Here is a 13,031-nt window from a genome sequence, read left to right on the forward strand (position 1 = left end):
GGTCTTGTTGCCTCTATCTATTTCACTTTTGTTCCCTCTTTTTATGTTGAAAGTAGTATATGCTTATTTAAAATAATGGAGAATATGAAAAAGTTAGAGTCTTATTCTTGTCACCCAAATACAATTTTTGTTAGCATTTTGAAGCATTTTCCTGTCATTTTCTCATTCGTGAGTGTTCAGTTTTTATAAGGTATATTACTAATTATTATACACACACCGTTTTGTATCCTCCCTTTTTCGCTTATAGGAGGCATTTTTCATGTAGTTATATAATCATTCATCTTCTAAGAGGTGCTTAAGTAACATTCCTTATAATGGACAAATCGTAGTTTACTTGATAATTCTACTACTATTAAATATTTCGTTTCCCCCCTAGTTTTTAATATTATTAGTAATGGTATGGTGAGCATCTTTACGTATAAAATGTTTTAATGTGTAGGGTTATTTCCTACAGATAGATTCTCCTAGGTGTAATTTATGTGTCAGAGGGTATAACTGGCCTCAGACTCTATTTACATATTGTCAGATTTCTTTTCTTTTTCTTTTTTCTTTTTTTTTTTGAGACAAGGTCTCACCATGTCACCCAGAGTGAAGTGCAGTGGGGCGATCTCAGCCCACTGCTGCCTCGACCTCCTGGGTTCAAGCAGTTCTCTTGCCTCAGCCCCCAAGTAGCTGGGGCTACAGGTGTGCCACCCCGCCTGGCTAATTTTTGTTTTATTTTTAGAGATGGGGTTTCGTCATGTTGCCCACGCTGGCCTCAAACTCCTGAGCTCAAGCGATCTGCCTGCCTCGGCCTTCCATAGTGCTAAGATTGCAGGCGTGAGCCACACCCGGCCCTTGTCGGATTTCTTGAAAAACATTTTTTCCCATGTCACCTTCCTACTCAGGAATTTTTATTAGCTTTCTGTTGCCTACAGTCTAAAGTCGTACCCATCTAATTGGTCCTTTTCGTTTTTAAAACACTTTCTAAGAAACTTTTTTTGTTTTAACCACCTACTTATCATTGAGCATTACATTCCATCTAATTTTCCACATTATAAAAAGTGATGCAGGGAATATTCTCTTATGCAGAGAGAGGCATGTTTTTTTGGATTTTTTGAGGGGATAAATTATCAGCAGCGAAAAAGCTGGGTTAAAGAATATAAACATTCAATGAAACTAATAACCAAGCTTTTTAAAAAATAACATTATATCAGTTTACAAATTTACCAGTTATGTATAGTCTTCCTAGTAGTGAGAATAATTTTTTTTTTAATGTTCATTTAAGGGAATGTGAGGGGGAAATTTCCGTGTTTTTTTCAGTTTGCATTGTTTTTATTACTAGTGAGATTTCAGGTTTGTCCACATTATTTGTTGGTTAATTGTGTTTTCTTCGGCTTAGCTTTCAAGGCCCTCTGTAAGTTGGACCTGCCCTTTTCACCTTATCTGCTATTATTCAAACCCACAAATATTTATTAAGCTCCTGCTGGCTAACTTCTCCCACCCCAACAAATAAACACACTCTAATCAAGCCAATCTCCCTATTGTTCCCTTGAACTTGTCAGGCTTTTCCTTTTGATGCTTTTGTTCATGCTTTTTCTACTCCTACAGTGCCTGTCCCTCCTCTTTTGCTTACAGTATGCTGATTTCCTCCATCCTTTGGGTTCAACCCAAAGCTTTTTTCCTCTTGGAAATCTTCCCTGACCTGACCGACTTGCTTGAGGACAGGGTCTGGGGCTCATGCTCCCTTGTATCCTAGTGCCTTATTTAGGATCTGCCTAATATAGTAGGTAGGCAATGATGTTGCTTTAAAAATGCATGTTGAGATAGGCAGACCTAGACTTAACTTTTGGCTCTGACTTTGAGCAAGTTATTTTAGTCCCCCGGGCCTCAGTTTCTTCATCTCAGGGTCAATCATAAAATGGGGATGGTAATAGTATCTGCTTCTAGAGTTGTGAGGAATAAATGTGGTAATGGTCATCCCAGCACTTGGTCTTCCTTTCCTTAGGACCCTTCCTGATGTGCCCCAGATTCTGTATGCCATCTCTTTCTTGCGGTGGTATTGTTTCTTGTGAATTGTTATATGCCCTCAGATACCAAATTCTTAAGGTGGTGGGGGATTGTATTTTACATTTTTTGCCCATCCTAAAGCGCTGTGTAAATGCTGATTGAGTATAATTGAGTAGCTTTGGTAGCAGTGAAAATGAGGGCAATGCAGTGAGGAGGACCTCATTTTCAGTCTTTTACTAAAAGCTTTACTGACCCTTTATTGGAGAACTTTCTCTTAGGGCCTTTAAAAAATATTTAATTTTGTTGCTTATTCAGCCAAATGGACTTATTCAGTAGAAAATGGTAAAAAGATCCAAATAACACCACCGGATTTCACTTTTCCATATAGTGTTTCAAAGCGTTGTATTCATTAATATTTGTGCAAAAACCTATGGTTAATACCACAAGAAGTCATAAACTAAACCAGATTTTTCCCCTTTTTAGCTTTCACATGACTTGGATTAACAACAGCGTTACTCCCTAATTTACACCAAGCATTCTCGAAAAGCTGAAACAATGATTCATGTTTAGTCACCGTGTGACTGGCTATTTTCATTTATTTAAAATACAAACAACAAAAAATATCCTGGATAAAGATCTCCACATATTTTAACTAGTGACAGATGCTATGATCAGTATTTTTACTTAAGTCAGGCATTTTTTACTTACACCTCAAGCCTTGCAATTAAGCTTTAGGCCTTTCCAAGCATAACAGTTAACCAATAAACCAAAATATCAGCCTGGTCTGGCTTAGCTCAGCGGTCTTTTGATTTCTTCCAGTCTGTTTGATGTGGAGGCTTATTGAGATTTATCTACTGAGCTGTTCATAGTTTGTAGGGCTGAGAGCACTGGCTATATTATATAAGATTCCATTAGTGACAGAAGAGTGTAGACAGTCTCTACAGTGTAGATAGTTTAGTCAGTTGTGGTAGTCATAATTTTGTTGAAATTTTTAAGAGTGTTGTCAAGCTTTTTAAAATTAATAGTCAATTATTTTTCTTATTTACCAGTTTATACTGTGAGCCTCAAAACAGATGTAGTTTGATTGGTTCAATTTAGTAGAAATTTTCTCAACTTTCAGGAGAAGTCTCTGCAGATTTGAAAACTTTTCCAATTATTTGGACCAGTTTACCCACAGGGAAATAAAAATAGAAATACATAGTAATCAGTCCTAAATATTTGCTGTGTGGGTAGGTAAACATTATTCCATTGTATTGTTCATGATGGTAGTAGCATCAGTATACCAACCTTAAGTGCTACAAAGGGCTTTTACACACTATGTCCTGTATTCCTGGTAGTGATACTCAGTAAGTATTATTGTCCCTTTTCTAAATGGCACACTTGGAATTTGGGTTATTTATTTGCTACATCGTTTCATATCTAGCGTGAAGCAGAGCTAGTGTTCAAATTCAGTTATAACTTCTAGCTCAGTTATTTTTGCACTACATGAAAGGTTTTTTTCTTGTTAAATAATATACAGTATTTCTTAAAGTAACAAAGTTCTGCCAAGCAGCATCCCCATGGTGTTTAATCACATCCTCTTTCTTTAGAAGTAGAATAAAATTACTCACATTTATCCTGCTGAAGATAAGAAAATAAGGTCATATTGGAGGAATAATGAAACATATTTATGCTTTCTGCCTCAGTTGCCTCATGTCTTGAGTGGGGAAAGTATCTCTTAGGGTTTTTGTGCAATTGAGTGAGTTCATACGTGCCTGCAGATTAGGAGAGTACTTGGCACAGAGTAAATGCACAATACAATTAGCTCTTGTAAGCATTCATTTACTCAGTAGGGTATATTGACCTGCTGCTATGTGCCAGGTAATATGCTGGGCATTAGGAGGTAAATAAGTCAAAGTCTTTGCCCACAAAGATCTCAGAATCAAGTATAGTAGACATACCCCAAACTGTGTGCTAGCAGCATGAATATTCTCATATAGAGATATGCAAGGAGTTGTGGACACACAGAGTAGGGATGAGTAGGGACTGTTAGGCAAAACTTCCTGTAAGAGTCAGGGCCTGAGCTTGAAGGATGAGTAGAAGTTAACCAAGTGAAGAAAACTGTAGGGGCAAAGGGAGCCAGGAGGACAGATGATGGTAGTGAAAGGTTGGTGTGAACATGTTTTTTCAATTCAGAATTTCTTGAAGACATTAATATGCTGCTATGCATTATGATTCTTCAGTCATAGCACTGACTACTCATTTAAAATATTGAGTCATGGAATCCTTTTAATAGAATATCCATTGAAGAGCTGTGTTTTATAGGACACACTTTGGGAAATTCTGGATGGACCAAGTGGTGAGAAGAGAGGAGCATGAGTTCAGGTTGGAAATGAGGCAGACAAGGAGGATGGAGAGACAGATACTGATTAGAGATATTAAGATGGTAGATTTGATAGGACTTGATGAAAAACAAGGGGGCCAGGGAAGAGGAAACATAGTGGCATGGCAGCAGATTTGTGGCTTGGACAGATTCTGGGGCTAATGGTGCCATTTACAGCGGCGAGGATTTAGGAGGAGGAACAGACTGGTGGGGGAAGATACCAAGTTCAGTTTTGCCCCTGTGTTTTGAGATGCCTGGGGGACATCTAATGGCAGATCCAAAATGACATCTATTTGGCAGTTAGATATGTAGGGTCTGGAGCATAGGAGTGAGGTCTAGGCCAGATGATGGAGTCATCTGTAGGTGGTATTTTATGCCAGGAAAGTGAATGAGATCACCCAGAGGGGCTAGGGTAGACTCGGGGAAGCATCAGTATTTAAGTGATGTATGAAGGATGAGGATCCCTCAGCAGACATTGAGTATTTTAGTAATCTGATATTCTTTGGGACAGGCTTGCTCTTTTCAAGATCTGTGAGTATTTTGTTGTGTTGTGTTTTTCTGGAAAGTGTCTGAATCCATCCATGCAGAAAATCTACTTTGTGGGCTCTTCCTCCCAAGAATCTGGGTAGTTGTAGAAGGAGGCACTTAACCCACGCCCTGAGCTCTCTAAGGAGAGCTGTGTGAGACTCTACCCAGCCCTTCTGAACTCAGTCAGAGAAGGTGGAGCCATCTTGCATTGTTAAGTTTTGGAGTGTTAAGTCCTTAAATGTAACTGGAGAAATAATGAAAGGGAAGTATTCCACTGGATTAAACAAGTTCAATGCATTTTAATTTTCCTGATAAACTATTATTAAGAAATTGTTTTGGAGATTTATTCTTTGAGTAGGATTAGCTAACCTACATTTTCATTTGGATAAATAGTTCTTTAATTAGAAACCAAGATTTAGAGAATAGTTCCTATTGCTTTACATAGTGTAGAGAAGGTATGTGAAACTGCCAAATCAAGGTTTTCCTCATGATAGTGAGAAGCAGGGAAAACAAGAGGAAATTATAATATGTTAAGGGAAAAGATTCTTTTCATCCAAATATACCAGCTTTTATCTTCAATTCTGGGTCTTTGCCGGCAGGGTTTTTTCCCCCTGTTCTTGTCATGCCAACAGTTGCATATTTCTGGCAAAATGTTCGTTACTGGCTAGGGGTGCACAAGAAATCTTTTGCTAGAGAATTAAGCAAGCAGAAGTCTGTCAAAACAAATATTCTAGTTTGAAAATATAGTCCTGCGGGGGAAGCAGGAGGAGTGGATAGTGGAGGAGGCCAGGGCGTGTTCTGAGGCTGAGTATTTATTTCATAAGAATTCTGTGTTCTGAAAGACTGTTGTTTGTAGGAATGCCGGAGGAAGCGGGATTGTGGTACATTAAATGTACTGATGAGCAAGATTTTTCTGGGGAATTTTGGTTTGTTCTTGTGCTTGTTATGTAGCTCATGTGATGACAGCCTTTGCCGAGAGTGATACATTTTGCTAACAAATAGCCTTCTTAACTTAATTCAAGAGGCATTTAACAAAACTTATTAGTTTACATGGAAAAAAACCCAGGCCCAAGGATACTAAACACACATAAACAAAGATGCACATAAATACCAGTCCACTTTACAAGCATTTATTTGGCTAGGAATGCCAACATTATACAATTCCAGTCTTGAAGGTATTCATTGATTGATTCAAAAAAGTAAAACTTGTTTTTCCTTCTACTTCTTTTTTGTTACTTTTTTTTTAAGCTACTTGTTTTATAGATGAGTAAGAGTATTGATGGATAGAAGCAAAAGTTTTAGATTCCTTTGTTATATAGTTGCTCAAAGCTACTATTATAGAAGTTGCTCTTCAAGTTGGAGAAACATAGGCTGACATTTTTGGTTTTACCCACTGGGATGGGAGTAGGTGCTAAACATATTAAGCCTCACGGATGAAAACTGTTGCATACAAAAGTGGATTTATTTCTTCTACAGAATTTTCTGACCATATATCAATATACAACTGAGATTTTGTGAGATAACTATAAATAAAATATACTACCTTATAATATTGTTGTAAATGATCTTACATAGTAGAATGTATTAGTAATAAAGCTCTCAAAATAACTAATAAAATAGAGATCAGTTTATTCTTAGCTTCTTCCGGCAAATTTTAAACTTGCTACTATAAGCAATTCAAGGAGCACATGCCTGTGTCTGGAGCACTGAGAGGAAACCATCCTGCTCTTTCCTTCCCTGATTTCATATACTTTAGTTACTGGAAGAAAGATTAATTAATGTAAAATTTCTTTACTTTTAGTAATTCAAAAGAATAAAAATTTTTTGAGGGCTTGAAAAGATCATAGTGCACCATTGGAATTTGCCTTTAGTAAATGTAACATTTGTTTTCTAAAGAATTATAACAACATACTTAAATTCCAGAACAGTAAGCAAAATAGCTTAAGTTCACTGACTTGAAAAAACATTCTTTTATACTGCACGGTTCTAAAATAAATACTTAAAAGAAACAGAGAGCAAGCCATTCTATCTTGGATTTCATTTTCCTTCAGATAGAACAGCTAGAACAAACATTCTTGCTAGTTAACATTGCCTGTGTTTTTATGAAGTTAATAACTGACCTGTCAATCACGCCCTATATAAATACGGTAGTTGAATGCTTTCTGCTTTAGAAGCACTTTTATTTACAAGAGCTGCCAGCCAAGATTTCCAAAGGACTCCACGGGTTGTTTGCTTTGATCTGTTTTGAGGGCTGGTCTCTTTATACCTGTTGGTTTGCTCTTTCTGATACCTTTGTGTAATCAGGTATGGGGAGAGCAGATGTGCAGAATAAACACATCTTAAGGGAACCAAGTCTCAAGAGAAATCAAGTAATTATGAATGAACAGCTCTAAAAAAGAGGGAGAGAATATTTTCTTAAATCAACTTAGTTGCTGTTATGACCAAAGAACAGATGTTGTGGTGTTCACCCCAGAGAAGCAAGAGATTTTCCCTTAAACCTCAGCTTATAATGAATGGAAGTGGTATGTGTATCCCTCACCCTCAAACTGTTGCTGTCCTTTAAATTTGTAAATTGCTGAGATGTTGCAGCTCTTCTCAGTTGACTTTTGCCTTTGACCTTTTCTCATTTGCTTCTTCCCTAGGAAATGTTAACCACATGTCTCTACCCAAATAATTGAGTCTCTGTGAGAGTGTTTACCTTTATATTTTGAACTGGAAATGCCTTTTAGTATTTAAGACAATTTTCCAAAAAAGATGGCTTTTTGTTTTGTGATTTTGATTTGGAGTTCTCCCTCAACACTGAGGGAGAACTGAAAGCCAAATTCATCTTTGTATCCCCGCAAATGGCAACCATAGGGCTCAGTGTATAAGAGAATGATAGAAATGAAGAGAAACCAAAATTCTTTGGTCTTCCTTCCAAAATGGCCTATTCTGAGTTTAGTTTATTTCACTTTTCAATTAAATGTTGCCCTAATCATTTCCATATATTACATTTAAATATCACTTTTCTCTAGGAATCTGAATGTTTGAACATATTAGAGGTTGTTACCTTCTATTTTAGTTTGAAATTGAAACATCAAACCAAAAGGTAGCCTCCCCTGTTTTTTTAAACTAGAAATGTTTACCTCGACTTTACAGTCCTTTAGGAGAGCCTGATTTAGAGATTTTCAGGCACTAGAAGTTCACCTTACTATTTCAGGAAATTCTCTTTATACTTTTCAAATGGCTTTCATGGACATTTTTTGGTCAGCGCCTTCCCCTTTTGTGACACTGGCAGGAATCTTAGAGTTTCTGTGGAAAGATGCCTGAACGTTACCCATGGTTTGGAAAGCAGGTGTTTTATTAACCAGAGTTTTCTCCTTTGTTGCTCTGAACATTTTCAAAATCTAGTATCTTAAAATGTTATTTGGTTCCTTATTTATGGTTTTAAAATTCTGGCATCTCTATAGTAATCAACAAAGTATAAAATGCAGCCCGAAATCCCCTTGATTCAGCAGCCTTCCTCAGATACTCACTTGCCAGAGTAAAATTATTTGGTAAATGTTAAGGTAGATTAAAGCTTGGGTTTAAACTCTGTTCCCTCTGGGCACCTTTTGGGGGTCAGAGGTGGTAAAGCTGTGGTATTGCCTGGAGCCAGTGCAAACTAACACCGTTGTGTTGCCTGTGTGAAGGCAGAAACCTCTAAGGGATGTGAAACTGCCAAAATTACATTTGAGCATTTTCAGGCCTTTGATTGCAGAACCTTTGCTGAAAGCAGTAGTGCAGGGTAGCCAGAGATCAGGCCAGAGAAGCAAGGAGGAGTAAACTAGGATCGGCCATGCCACAGATACTAGGGGAGAAACTGCCTCTCCAAATGATGCACAAGGGACAACTCTGAAGGTCCATGGGACTGCTGAGTTAGCAGATTAGCTGAGTCCCCTCCAGTATTTTCATTTTGCATTCATCCAAGGCTCAAACCTATAATTAAATTTTCTGAACAAAGACTCTATTAACCCAGACCATCCAGACTGATGACTAACAGCTCTTCCTTCCAGGTACATAAGGAAATCTGTAATGCTTAAAGCAAAATAAAGACCCTAGTCAGGTTTGGGGGAGGGCAAAGTCAGGGAGTAGATGTAGTTAGGACTGGGTTTACCTTTCAAAAATCATTTTTTAGTACTTAAAATGGACCTTTCAGTGGTTCCTGCACTTACTCTAGTATATGTGATTTACTGAATGATCTAAAACTTAGTCACAGTGATTTTAATTTAGATATCTATGAAAATGTGTTGGTTTTTAAACTTTTGGCACGTTGTTTAAAAATTCTCTCTTTAATATTTTGTGTGGGCAGTGTAGACTTAGGTGAAACTTTTCAGCACAGACCGAGACACAGTTCATTATGTTACTCCTATGCCAAAACTTCAAGTAGCTTTCCAGTATTTGAGAAATAAGGTTCAAATTCATTAGCTTGGCATTTGAGGCCTTCCACAGTCCAGCCTACTTTCTACGAGAGGTTTTTGCTCTAGCCTTGGCTGTTGTCCCCAGCAAACCTTATACACCTCTGCCTCAACAGTGTCCTTGTGCCATCCCCTTCTCCACTGACTTTTCTCCTCCTCCTACAGCCTCCCCACACTCCTGTGACAGGTGAATCCTAACTGTTCTGCAATGCCAAGCTTCACCTAGAATACTTTAGGACCTCTGCTTTTCCAAATCTGTCAACATCCTGGTTAATCCCACCTCTTGTGAAACTGGCTTTCCTGGAGCGTTCCTCTGTGGGCTCTCCCCCAGCAGTTTGGCCTCCAGAGCAATGTTATACCACGTCTATGGCTCTTACCACGCCAACCCTTCATTTGTGGTTGGTTTTTGTGTTTTTGTTTTCCCATTCATTTCTGTCTTGTTTTGTAAACTTGATAAAGTTCCTTGAGGCTTAGAATTGTATCTTTTATGTACGAGTGTCCTCCAGAGCACTTAACATAATGTTTAATATATATCTGTCAGTTGTTTGATTGATTGGTGCGTGTCTCAGGCCCAGGGCTTGATGTCTTTGCAGTCTCTAAAGACAGCAAGCTATTTTCAGAACCACTGAGTACCTTTGTACCAGGTTTACTTTTTGGCTTTTCAACTTGGTAGTGGAGATGTTAGGCCCAGTTCTGTCCAGAAAATGTATTTTCCAAATCTTTGCATGGACAGAATAGTGTTACAGTCACAGTCTGGAGCAGTTTCACCTGGGTACTGCCAACTCTTTCTTATGCTGACTGGCTGACCCATGTGGAAGCGTTCCTCAGATCTCATTTCAGCTTTCTGGCTTACTTTTTTTTTTTTTTTTTATTAAGAGAAAGCTTGTTTGTAAGATCCTTTTTGGAGCAAAGGCAAGTGAGTATTCATTAAATGTTTACTTTCTTGACTTTAATTCACTTCAGCAGATGATAACTCAGGTGGGATTATGCCTTGGCAGTGATCTGACAAGATCCTTGTTCAGGGTAGTTACTGACTTTTCCAGTATCAACCTTCTAGATACAGCATGAAGCCAACATCCTTGTGTCTGAACTATATAAGGAACTGGCTTTCTTTTAATTTTATGTGTTTTGAGTTTGAGGAAGATGCATATTTTGCCAAGATGTGGCTTTTGAGACTTCAGTGCTGAACTCATTTGGTCTGAAAACTACTGATAAAATTTCTACTTTTGCAAACTTGTTTTTTTGTTTTTGTTTTTAAAAAGTAGGCAAACTCAGTTTTTTAAAAAACAAGTCTACAGTAGTGAATGCCCTAACTGACACAGCATGCTTTGGCTTCTGGAAGCTTGGGCCAGACTCTGAGAGATTTTAATAGCCAGTATGGACCTATGTACACAGTAGTCAGTCCCTCACATTCACACAGCACTGTTTAACATGTGTGTATTTATTCATTCAACAAATATTTTTTGAGAACCAGCCAGGACCCAGGCATTGTACTAGGTTCATGAGATACAGGGATGAGTAATCACTGGATATTTTACTTCCTTATTATTATTTTGACTTTTAGTTTCTAGTCTGTTTTCTCTTACTAGAATATCAGCTCTTTGGAGGGTGGATATTTGCCTCATTCAGTGTTTTATCTTCAGCACCTAGAGCAGTGCCTGACATAGCAGAAGCTCAGTAAGTATTAGTCAAATGTATGAAAGAAGGTCTACAACAAGGGATGTAAACACTTATAAAAGCACATGGGAAATGCATATAATCTGGGATTGGGGGAGTCAGGGAAGACATCCTAGAGCAAGAAAGATAATGGGTGAGAGGAAGGATGTGCAATATTTATTTGGGAAAGAGGAGTGGAGGTGAGGGTGACTGCTCCCCTGCAAAAGTCAGGATGAAAATGCACAGGGTACACAGAGGGCAGCCTGAAGTGAGCTGGGGACCTTGTCAGCTAACTCAAGGACGTGGGAGCAAAGAAAGTATCTTAAACACAAGTATAACAGGATTTGCTTTAGTATGATCATTTTGGCTGATGTGGCTGGATTGGAAAGTTGTGCTCAAGACTGGGAGATCTGTTTGTTTGAATAATTTTGTTTGTTAGAATAATGTAGACAAGACAAGTGGTACCTAGACTTTTCTGTTTTGTGAACCAGCAAAATTTTTTTTTATTTTGAAGATCAACATAATACAGTTATCAACCCTTTAATTTCATTAAATAAGTGCATTAAAAAGCATATTACATGTCAGAATCATTTCATAAATTAAAGGACATTTTCACATACATAACCACATATATACATCCCCCTTTAGGAATCTCAAATTAATATTAGATATTTAAATAGAATACCTTTAGCTTTATGCAGAATTTACGGCATTGCACTGTGGGGTTTTTTGTTGTTGTGGTGGTTGTTTTCATTTTCTTCATGAATGGGCACTGGCGTGTGGTCTGATATTTGTAAACCGGAGATGTAGGCTAGGATGAAAATGTTGGTGATCAGAATTAGGATAGTGACAGTAGAGGCTGAAAAAAGTGAATAGAATTGAGAGATAGGCGGTCGAATCAGCAGAACTTGGTGATTTCAAAGTACTTGCAGATCTCTTATCTCATTTGATCCTAATGGTAACCATGTGAGGAAGTTAATTTGGTTAGGTATAGTTATCCCCATTTAATAGATGAGGAAACTGAGGCTCAGAAGTTAGGTGACTTCCCCAAGTTACATATCTGATGAATAGCACAATGAAATGATCATTCAGGTGGCATTGGACTCTTGGTATATGGCACCTTCACCCCTTTTTGCTTTTGCTCACATTTCAGGGAAGAAAGGAAAAGGAATCCTGGGCTCCCTGTGAGTCATATCTTTTAGGTCAAAACATACAACGCAGACTGTCCTTAGAATAAAATAATATTTTAGTGATGACTCTTTGATTTATCTTATCTTGCAACATCATCCATTACCAATCCATGAACTTGAGTAACCCTATTTAAATTAGGCCAGAGGAGATGAAGGCTTCTTTGGCAGTATTTTCATGTTATCCTGTGCTTTTCCTTTCCATAAATAAGCCTTGGCCATTCTATTTATGGTTGTGTTTTTTTTTGTTTTGTTTTGTTTTGTTTTGTTTTGTTTTTTGTCGAGAGGTGGAGGACAGTGAGACTGTGTGTGTATGTAAGGATATCCCCTATCACCTGGGATTTTTTTTTTCGCTTTCTCATCCGCAGTGTATGTGCAGATTAGTTTGGTGCTATGTAGATTCCAGAAAGAATGGAATAGACTTTATAATGGAGTACTCCTTGTTGAAGGGCAAAGACAGGAAGTGGAAGTGAATAAAAAGAATGAAATTGGACTTAAAGGAGAAAAAAGTGAAGCAAAAACAATTTGAATTGGACAAAAGAAAAAAGTGTTAGAAAATATTTGTGGGCGGTTCCCTATAACTGAATTTTAAATAACATTTTTGGTGTATAGTCATAAAATCCTCTGACCTATGAAACACCAGTTTAATGGAATTAATTAAAAATAAGATGGAATGCCAGAATTTACATATGAAAACTATCAGTAACTGTTCCTTCAATTCATTGTTTTTATTTAGTCTTTGTATCAGTCATTTTTCTAGGCTCCTTGTTTCCTGGCAAATTTGAAGATGTTTTTGGAAAACTGTTAAGATTGACTTTAAATTATTTTAGTAGAGACTCAACTACTAGTAATCTGTTGTAATTACAAATAATT

At 37.6% G+C, this 13,031-nt stretch overlaps 1 protein-coding gene across 15 annotated transcripts in view; it reads left to right on the forward strand.

Moving 5' to 3' along the window:
* Positions 1–13,031, forward strand: part of THADA (THADA armadillo repeat containing) — a 368,672-nt gene that overhangs the window by 128,365 nt on the left and 227,276 nt on the right. The gene's annotated exons all lie outside the window — the stretch shown is intronic.

Source organism: Gorilla gorilla, chromosome 12 (genome assembly GCF_029281585.2).
Source record: "Gorilla gorilla gorilla isolate KB3781 chromosome 12, NHGRI_mGorGor1-v2.1_pri, whole genome shotgun sequence".
In the NCBI taxonomy this organism is placed as follows: domain Eukaryota; kingdom Metazoa; phylum Chordata; class Mammalia; order Primates; family Hominidae; genus Gorilla; species Gorilla gorilla.